Raw genomic sequence first — 9866 nt, 5'->3', positions numbered from 1 at the left:
AGGAGTTGCAGGTCCCTCGCGCACCTGAGCTGAGGGGCGCGGCCAAACCCTCCCTCCCGGTCCCTGTCGCTTCCGGCCCGCGGAAGGGAAGGGGCAGAGAGACGGCGGGTTTCGCCGTAAGGTAGGCTGCCAAGCCCACGCATCCCTCACAAAATGGGGAAGGTCCTCTTATTTTTTGTAAAGTTGCGGAAAAAAGAGATGAAGACGGGGCGCGCTGGGGGAGCTGAGCCCGGGCCGACCTGGTCGGAGCGCGGGGAGCTCGAGGCGCAGTGGCTGCGGCTCCGGCCTCAGAGCCTGCGGCGTCCAAGTGGCCAGAGCAGCGCTGGGAGGGAGGCGGAGGGAGGAGGGAGGGGAGGCGAGGTGGGGGGGGGAGGAGGGAGCGCGGAGTCCGGTCCGGGTTTTGCCGGCAGCCCCCGGGCAGCGTTCAGAGCTCCTGCCCGGGCGGGCGCGCGGCGGCGGCGGCGGCGGCGGCGGCAGAGGCGGCGGAGCCTGAGCGGCGATGTAGAGGCGGCGGCAGTGGCGGCGGCAGAGGCGGTGGCGGCGAGAGCAGGCGCCCGAGCCGAGCGAGTGGAGCGGCCGAACCTTGCCCCCCGAAGCCGGGCCCCGCGTCCCAGCCCTGCCCAGCCCGCGCCCGGCCATGCGCGCCGCCTGCTGAGTCCGGACGCCTCACGCTGCGCTCTCCGCCCGCCGCGCCGCGCTTCGCTCGGGGGTGATTAGTTGCTTTTTGTTGTTTTTTAATTTGGGCCGCGGGGAGGGGGAGGAGGGGCAGGTGCTGCGGGCTCCCCCCCCTCCCCGCCTCGGGCCAGCCGCGGCGGCGTGACTCCGGCTCCGGACCCGGGCAAGGCAGGCGGCGCGGCTGGAGCGGAGCGCACCGCGGCGGTGGTGCCCAGAGCGGAGCGCAGCTCCCCGCCCCACCCCTCCCCCTCGGCCTCGCGGCGGCGGCGGCGGCGGCCGTGGCGGCTTGGAGGACTCCTGAGAGCCGGTAGGTGTCGGGCCACGGCCCTCCCCCGACCCCCCCGAGGCCGGCCCCCTCCCCTTCCCCGCCTACCTCCCTCTCCTCCCCCGGGGCCCGGTGCGCGGCCGGGGCCGGAGTTCGCTGCAAGTCGGCGGAAAGTTTGGCGGCGCGGGCTCCCCCGAAGTTCAGGTGCGGAGAGCCAGGGACCGGGAAGGAGGGGTCCGTGTCTGGGAGGGGCGGGGGGCGCCCGCAGCCGGAGCCACGGAGCCCTGGACCCTGGGAGCCCCAGCGCCGGTGACGGCTTGGTGGCCGCTGCTGTGCCCGAGCCTCCCCAAGCCGCAGTCGGCTCGGTCGCAGATCACTGAGTACAGACAAAAAGAGGGGTTTTAGGGTCGGGGACTGCGGGTTGGGCGCCGTGCGTTGGGGCCGAGGCTCTCCCTGCGGGGTACCGTCCCCTCCCCGAGCACTCGAGCTTGAGGGCGCTGGGGCGGCGGGAGCCCGGGTCCTCACCTCTTGGTGCCGGGCGGGCGCTCCGCCCGCGGGGGCGGCTGATTGGAGATCTGCGGCGCACACTCCCCCGGCAGACCCCTCGCAGCCCGGTGTTTTGGGGGCTACGGTAGCTGCTGCCCTGGCCCACGCGTGTCTGAGTCCTCCCCCACGCGCACACTTGGAGGGGGCGGCGGCCACTTCTACATTTCCCCTCCGGTTCCTCGCCTCCGCTGCCCGCGGGGTGCCTGGCGGGCTGATCAAGTTTGACCTTTTTTTTTTTTTTTTTTTTCCGTCAAAGTCTCACCCCCACCACCACCTCCGCTCCCCGCGGCCTCCCTTTCCCGTCCTCCCCAGCCTCGGGGAGTCTTTCGGGCTGTCCTCCGAGCCCCGCGTGGCCGAGAGGCGTGCAAAGCCGAGGAGGGAGATGGGGGTGTTCCTCTAGCTGCCAAGTGTGGGAGGCGGGTGTCCCAGGCGCCTGCCTCGACGCTCTCTGGCCCCAAATTCACCCACGAAGTTCGGCCCCAAGCCTCCCTCCCCTTTGCTTCCCTAGAGCGAGGGGCTGACCCGCCGCGAGAAGAATGTGTTAATTTTCTTGCTGGGGGAAGTTGTCCTCTCCCGGAACGGGCTGCTTTCCGGCGGGGAGCGCGGGGTGCGCCTGGCTTTGTTTATTTGTAGGATCGGCAGAAAGTGAGTGACCCCAGCTTTTAAATGGGGGGGGGTGCCTCTGGGACCTGTCAGAAGAGCTGAAGCGACCAATGAGGGAGCAAGATAGCTCTTCTTTTTTCTTTTTTCCCGCTCGGAAGGGGTGCGCGGAGTTGGGCTGGTGCCATGGGCTGCAAGGAGGCAGCAGCAGATTTGGGGCGGGGGTGCTCTGTAGAGACTCCTCGGAAAGACCCACGCCTTCCTTTTTCTCCTGAGACGGGGGTCTGAAGGGCTGGCAGCCGCGCCTTCCGTTGCCCCCTGGATCCTGGGTGGTCTTCGAGTCGCATCTTCGTGCTGGGGGGAGAGCGGCACCGGGATCCCACTGGCCAGCCTCTTGACCGCCGCCTTTCCCCGAGCAGCGGGCGCCGCTCGGAGTCCGGGGTTTGTGGTGGGCCCAGCCCCCCCCCCCCCCCGACGCGTTTGCTCAGGAAACGCTGGGGAGGGGGGCTCGTGTGACCGTTCGGCCCTCTCCCCCGCCGGAGCCGCCCCGGGCGGCTGGCAAACAGAGTCCCTTTCAAGTTTTCCGCTGGGGCCGCCTGGCGGGGGCTGCGCGCGCGGGCGCTGCGGACTTGTTTGGAGCGCTGTTTGAACGCCCGGCGCCACCTCAGCTGCCCCGGCCCGGCCCGGCCCGCGGGGGCGGGGGTGTTCTTCCTTCAGCTAAGAGCATTTGAATTAGACGTTTTTTACGGGTCGTAGTGGCCTAAGCGTGACGTGACCCTCCCGAAAGACCCCGAGTTCTGGGCCCCAACAGCCGCAGGCAACCTAGGAACTGGTACCCGAAGCCTCCTCCCAAGCCCCTTTTTGAGAGCGATGAGGGGAGCTGAAGTCGGTGCTACCTACTACTGCGTAGTGTTGATTTAGCAGTTTCCCTGGATGAGACTCAAGCAAGAGCTGGGGGGGGGGGGGCGGGTAGTGGCCCGCTCTGCAGCTGTCACCCCCCTCCCAGAACGGAAATCGTTCTCTCCTTGGGAAGGAGGGGGGGGTGATTTTTGTCCTGGGAAGGAGTGGGAACAGCTGAGGAAAGGTTGGCCTCTTGAGTTCTGGGTCAGCCCTGGGGAGGTTGGTAGGAGCACCCCCACCTCATCTTGGCCTGAGTTGGGGCTCTCCCAGGGAAGCCCCTAGCCAGCCTTGTGGCTCCTGGTCCCAAGCCACCTCCCTTTTCAAGGTGGGGGCAGAAGAAAAAAAAAAAGGTGGGGGCAGAGGTTCCTCTGCTGAAGACAGACCCTTGTCTGGCTGTCCGTTGGTGCCTTATTTATGTGTGTATTTGGGCCGGCTGTTTTCCCGGCTCAGCAGGTGACCCTGGCCTGGGCCTCCTATCTCTCCTCCGACAGAGCCTGTTGACTTACCCGTGGGCCAGCGGCCTCGTCTTTATCACGTGAGGCCTGGAATGTCCACCCGGCTGGGCTGGGCAGGCTGGGGGAAGGGAGAAGGAGGGGAGGATTCTGCATCCAGGGCCCTGGCCAGCCCAGGCCTCTGTTCCATGGGATCCCACTGTGAGCCCCAAGTCTTAATGCCTTTCCCCTTTTTCCCTGCCTTCTACCCATTTGGCAAATGTGAATCTGAGGCTGATAGGAGTGTGGCCGGCAGGGTTGTATCTGGTTAAAGAACCAAGTCTCTGGGAATTAAATACCCCACCTTCTTTAGGGCCCCACCTGATTATTTATGGAAGAGTAGAATGGAAATGGGGGTCTCTTTAGGGGGTAGGGATGTGGCTGGGCTGAGGTCAGCTGATTTAGGATGCAAGATAGGGTGGAGGAATGAGAGGGTGTACTGGATGAGCCAGACTCAGGCCTGCCCCCTGTTTGGTGGGGTGACCATTAAGGCAGAGCTAACTCCCCAAGTCATGGTGCATGGCCTTACTGGTCAGCGATGGGGCAGGGCTCACTTATTGTTACTACTCTTATTATTACTGTCTGTTCTTTGTATGTAAATAACTTTATTTATTTATCTATTTTTTTTAAGATTTTATTTATTCATGAGAGAGAGAGAGAGAGAGAGGCAGAGACACGGGCAGAGGGAGAAGCACGCTCCATGCAGGGAGCCTGATGTGGGACTCAATCCCGGGACTCCAGGATCATGCCCCGAACCGCTGAGCCACCCAGGGGTTCCCCCCCCTTTTTTTAAAGATTTATTTATTTATTTATTCATGAGAGACACACACAGAGAGAGAGGCAAAGACATAGGCAGAGGGAGAAGCAGGCTCCATACAGGGAGCCCGATATGGGACTTGATCCTAGAACTCCGGGATCACGCCCCGAGCCAAAGGCAGCTGCTTAACCACTGAGCCACCCAGGCATCCCGTATGTAAATAACTTATTCATTCATTGCCCCAGTATGTATTTTTGAGCACCTACTGTGTGTCTAGTGCCACCTTTCTGGAGCTGCTGAAATGAATCACTGACTCTGCCCCTACTCTGGAGGCAGGCCCAGAGCAGAAGCTCCTCCCTCTTTCCTCACCCCCTGGGACCCGAATTGGGGCTTCCCCCCCTTTATTCTGGTGCTCTCCCGCCCTGATCCCCACCACCTGGTGCTGTCTTAGCCTGTATATGTGTGCCTGTGTGTGTGAAGTGTCCTTGATTAAGTGTATTAATAGTTAAACTCTCACTCATAGCTGGAACTCACCAGACCACAAAAAGCCTCCCCAGTTACTCACGCGCTACTGCCCAACAAGAATATCCCACTCAAGTTTTTTTTTTTTTTCCTTTCTCTTACTTTCCCCTTCATTCCCCCCAACTCTGAGCCCACCTCCCAGGCTACAGGCAATGAGAAAGGGCTGGCCCCCTCAAAGACCCAGGAATCCCCCAACCAGTCCACCTGCCCACCAAAGCCCAAGGCAGTGTCAGCTGCTAGATGAGGCTATATGGGTCTAGTCTGTTGGTCTGGGATGTGGGAAGCTAGGTGGTGTGTGTGCTTATGACTCAGGGCATGTGGTATCTATGAATCTGTGTGTTGAATATGTGTCTGTTTGTCTGTCTGTCTTGAGGGGGCGGGGTGGGAGTCTGCATGTGTGTATATTTGTGCATCAAGGCTTGTATATCTGTGGATCTAGGAGTTGTGTGATCTGCATTGCATCTGTACTTGTGTGTGAATCTGAGTATATATCTGAAAGTTGGATTTATCCTTGTGAATCTGGGAATGTGCATATTCTGAGTTGTGTATGCTAGAATTTTGGAACGTGTGCGTGTGATTTGTGTATATGTGTGTTATTTGTACATTCTTGTAAATCTGGGAGAGTCTGACTCCCTGAGTAGTGTGTCTGAATTGGGAAAGTGGTGTGCGAATCTGGGAGTGGGCATATCTGAGCTGTGTGGGCAGTGAGTGGTCTGTGACCGTTCCTTTCTCTTTATCTGTCTGCCCGGCTGTCTTTCTGAGTCTCTCCCTCTCTGGTTGAGGCCCTAAGAGAGAGAGAGAGAGAGAGTGTGTGTGTGTGTGTATAGCATTGAACCTCTCCCACCCCGTCCTTCCCCTCCTCTGCCCTCCCTGGCAGTAACTGGGCAGCCTCCCCGTCTGCCTGCCTGCTGGGAGTTTTGGAAGCTGTGGAGGGAGACAGGCTGGGGCCGGGGTGACAGCGCGTATCCACGGCGATGGCAGCCTGTGATTATGGGAATAAAAGGATTTTAAGGTCATGGGTGTATTTTTTTTCTTCTGTTTTGTTTTCCCCCCCTTTGGTGGAGCTGGTGGCAGCAAAGGGCCAGAGCTGTGTGTCTGCAGGTTGGGAGTCTGTCCCCATACAAGTAAGCATGGGTATGTGGCGCTTTCCCGGGAGCATGAACATGTGTGTACACACGTGAGCAGAGCCTGTGAGTGTGTATGTTCTACGTGTGTTCTGTCTGCCTCCCTGCATGAGAGTCCGCAGGGCTGTTCCCTGGGGGAGAATCCCAGGAAAACTTCTTGCTTCTGGGTGTGACATGGAGCTGGAACCATTACAGTCCTCTATGTCCCAAAGAGCCGTTTGGCTCCAATCCGTGCTTATCTGACCTTCCCTTCACGGTAGGGTGTCTTTTGCCAGAGACTGGCTAGGCCCAGTTACCTGGGCCAGGCCACATCTTGGGGTGTCAGTGCCCCTGGCCCTGCTCCAGCCCCTGTAATTGCATTCTGCCGCCTAATCCCCCGCCAGCTCAATTAGATCGCAAATTCTTCTTCATTTCCTGCCTCTGATGCTGGCCTCCCTCTGGGCTCACAGGGCCTGGGAGAGAGGGAGGGGATCCTGCCCCCCTTCCGCCAGCACTGGGGGCTCTTACAGGGGTGTGATTAGTTGCTGGCACTCCGGCCTTGGGGTGTTGGTTGGAACCCTGGGAGCCAACAGGGCAGACTTCTGGTGGCTCCCAGTGGACTAGCCTCAGTATCTTCATGCTGGGGGAGGGGCTTGTGTTGTTTGGTACTTGGGCTCTGGGTAGACCAGGGATCCCTCTATGCCAGGCCCCCAGGCAGTGTCCTCACCCGGGGTCCCCACAGGCTCTGCGTATGCCCTATTTCCAGAGAAGTTGGTGGCCACCCCCCGGCACAGCAATTGTAACCTTGTTTTTGAACTTTTAATGGCGTATGTTCTGGGGGTCAGTAGGGCCACTGAGCTCTTCTCTACCGTATCGTCTTAACTGCCTCTCTTGACCTTACCTAGACAAGCGTGTTAGAGCACTGGCTCTGGAGCCAGACCTGGCTCCAAATCCTGACCATGCCACTGTCTAGCTGCATATATGATTTTTGGGTGAATTGTCTCTCTGACCCTCAGTTTCCTTATCCCTGAGATGGGATAATAAGAGTGCTTGCCTCACAAAGGCCATTTTCGGGTGGACACAGGGATGGTTTTTTAGTGTGTGTGCAGCACCAGTGGCTGACCCACAGCATGTACTAGAAGTTGGCTTTTGTGGTGACTAGGACTTCATGTCCCCCTCAAGGAAAGGAAGAAAAGAAGATGTGACTCACACTTGGCATCTCTGTCTCCATTCTGCTCATTACCAGGTGTGTGGTGTTGGGCACATCACTTTGCCTCTCTGGGTTTCTCTTCCCCATCTGTAAAATGGGACTGATAATAGGCCTGACTTTACAGGACCCACGGGAGGGTTACCCACATGCAGACGCTTGGCCCCAGCTGCCCGCCCTAGTGGGTTTTCAACATACTTCTTGCCCTCTTTTTCCTTTCCTCACACCAAGCCTAGGCTGGTGTGAGGGCTGGCAAAGACAGAGGCTCAGGGATAAGGGGACTGGCCAAGGTCATGAGGCCAGTAATGGGGCCTGGGTGGGGTGGAAGGGCTAGGGGATGACCTGCTGCCTGGCTGGCTTGCTGGTTTACTCGCTGGCTCAGCTGAGCTGTGAGGCATGGATTTCCCTCCCCGCTGGTCTCTGTGGAAAGTGGTGGCTTGGCTGATTTTTTTCTGTAAAGGGGAAGCTGGATGTCTACCCCCTCCTTCCCCAGGAGGCACCCGTGGCAGAGGCTGTGCTGACAGGCCTCCTGGCCTTCTTGCTAGGGTAGCTGGCAGCTCAGGAAGGCCAACGGCACACAGATCAGCCAGGAAGAGGGACCCATAGAAGTCCCATGCCATCGCTAATCCTATGGCCCCTCCCACCCTCAACCTGTTCCCTTTGGAGGGTAAGACGGAAAGGAGCTACACCAGGAGAGTTGGGGAGAGGGCTCTGCTGGAGGTGGTGGAGAGGGATGAGGTGGGGGTGGGGAGTGAGGAGCCCTCTGCTGCAGGGTCTCGGTAGTTCCCTGGCCAGTCTCCTTATTTCTGTGACCTCTGTCACTCAGTGGTCTAGGCTTTTTAATATTTCACGGGCCATCAAGCCAGCCCCCTGTCCTCACCCCCTTTGTCTGTCTGCTGCCCCCCTTGGGCCATCCCTGTCGCTGAATTGCTGAATTACTGACCCCAAGAGGCTGAGGGCCCTAACACCTTCTCAGTAACCTCCTGACCTGTCTCCCCCGCCCCTCTGCTTGTCCCACCTTCCATCTCTCCTACGCCTTCTCTCCCCTTTTCTGGCATCTCTGACCATCTTCTTGCCCTTTCCTCCATTTTCCTCCTTTGTTGGCCTGCTCCTCCTCAGCGGAACAGAAACCGTGGCAACTGGTCCGCCTGCCTGCTACCCTATCCACCTCTTCCTGCCCCCTCCCCCTGGCTGTGCTGGGCGTGAGAGCTGGTTTTATTTATTTTTCTGTTTGTTTGGGAAGAAGGCAGTGGCAGTTCTTAGTCCCGGCCGCTGTGCTCCAGGCACAGGGGCGGGCGGGCGGCCTCCCAGGAATGTGGCTGGGACGCCCCGCGCTATATTTACTCCCGCCCGGCTGCCGGCCCCAGCAGGGCAGAGCCAGGCCTGCCTGGTGGCCCCGGGGGAGCCCTATACCCACCATCCCCACTCTGTCCAGCCCACCCCATGGAGCCCTCGAGCCCACGACGCCCTCCCTTCCTGTGGCCTCTCCTGACCTCCTTGGACTTGCCTGGCCTGCTGGCGGGAACAGCAGTGTGCCATGCTGTTAGGGGCGCAGGCTGCAGATGCAAGGGTCTGATTCCCGTGGGGCAGCACCTGGCAGCCCCAGACCCCCACCCAGAGGCCTAGCCCAGGCCTGTAATCTGGTGGCCAGAACTATGCAAAGCATCTATCTGGAGCTCTCCCCGCCAGGCCTGGTCCCTGTTCTTGCCAAAGTCCCCTCAGCTCGGAGCTCAGCTCTGCTGGCAGGGACAGGGTGAATTGGGGGCCAGGGGCAGCTTTGTGCAGCTGCGTTTCCTGCACCAGTCACCCCCTTCCATGTAATTGCCATCTGCTGGACCCCCAGGTTCCTCACACCAACATAGGTGTGCACATATACATGCTTATACAAACATGTGCCACACACGTGAACGCATGCTGGGTTGTACCGTCCATGGTACATGGCCATGCCTCCTGTCATTGATTTCCTCATTCATCAGATGCATATAGGGTTTTGTGAGCCCACTCCTTGCCAGCCTTGCGATGGGATGTGGCAATGATTCCTTCCTGTACCCCAATGTCTGGCACCAACTGAGTGTTTGAAGAGCTTTAGCCGCTGCTCTAATCAATTGCTATTCTCCAATTATTGCCATAATAATAATAATATGTTGTCAAAATGATGATGGCAATGGCTAACATCCTAAGCCCCTACTCTGGGGCAAGCCCTATGTTAGTGGCTTTCTAGCCTTTACTTTCCTTCATCCCCCTAGTTAGCCCAGTGGTTGGATGCTATTAGCATCCCCGAATATAGATGAGGAAACTGAGGCTGGAGAGTCTGTGACTTGCCCCAGGACTTGCCATGTGGGATTGGGCCCTGGTAGAGCCCTTGACTGGCTGTGAGCACCATGAGAACAGCCAAGGGTGGCACTCCCCTGTGTTTGCCGACTAGAAGCCTTGCTCTCTCCTCCTTGAGGCCCTCATGTCCCTGGCAAGAGGCCAGGCATGTGGTAGGTGGGGTGGGCTGATTGACCAGTCGGATGAATGAAAGAATGAATTAATGAATGACCAGAAGATTCTGTGGGAATGAGTGCTCTCCAGGGACAGTGGGTAGATGTACTTGTGCAGGTGGTCAGACTGGTAAGTGGGGATGCATTGTGCCTGTAGAGGGTTCCCTTAAGTGAGGTGGGGGTGGGGCTGAGAGATGTGGCCAGAGGCTAATAGGCTGCTCAGGCCTAGCCCTTAAGCAGGTCCTGTCTTCTCCCAGGGCCTCAGTTTTTCCATCTCTCAAATGGGCTTGGGAGCCTTTGTCCTGGCTGGCTGTCAG

The 9866-nt window shown here is 59.2% G+C and overlaps 1 protein-coding gene across 2 annotated transcripts in view; it reads left to right on the top strand.

The window, feature by feature from the left end:
* Positions 1-430: 430 nt before the first annotated feature.
* Positions 431-9866, top strand: part of CXXC5 (CXXC finger protein 5) — a 35245-nt gene continuing 25809 nt past the window's right edge. The window contains exon 1 of one of the 2 annotated variants that reach the window (XM_055332813.1): positions 431-982. The gene's annotated coding sequence lies outside the window, so the exon portion shown is untranslated. Of the gene's footprint in view, positions 983-1066; positions 1145-9866 lie in introns of those variants that run through there. The other variant, XM_055332814.1, reaches the window with a different exon arrangement.

The sequence above is a fragment of the Nyctereutes procyonoides genome, unplaced genomic scaffold, assembly GCF_905146905.1.
Source record: "Nyctereutes procyonoides isolate TBG_1078 unplaced genomic scaffold, NYPRO_anot_genome, whole genome shotgun sequence".
Classification (NCBI taxonomy): Eukaryota; Metazoa; Chordata; class Mammalia; order Carnivora; family Canidae; genus Nyctereutes; species Nyctereutes procyonoides.
Note: the sequence above shows the minus strand (reverse complement) of the source record. Positions and strands in the feature narration are given on the sequence as shown.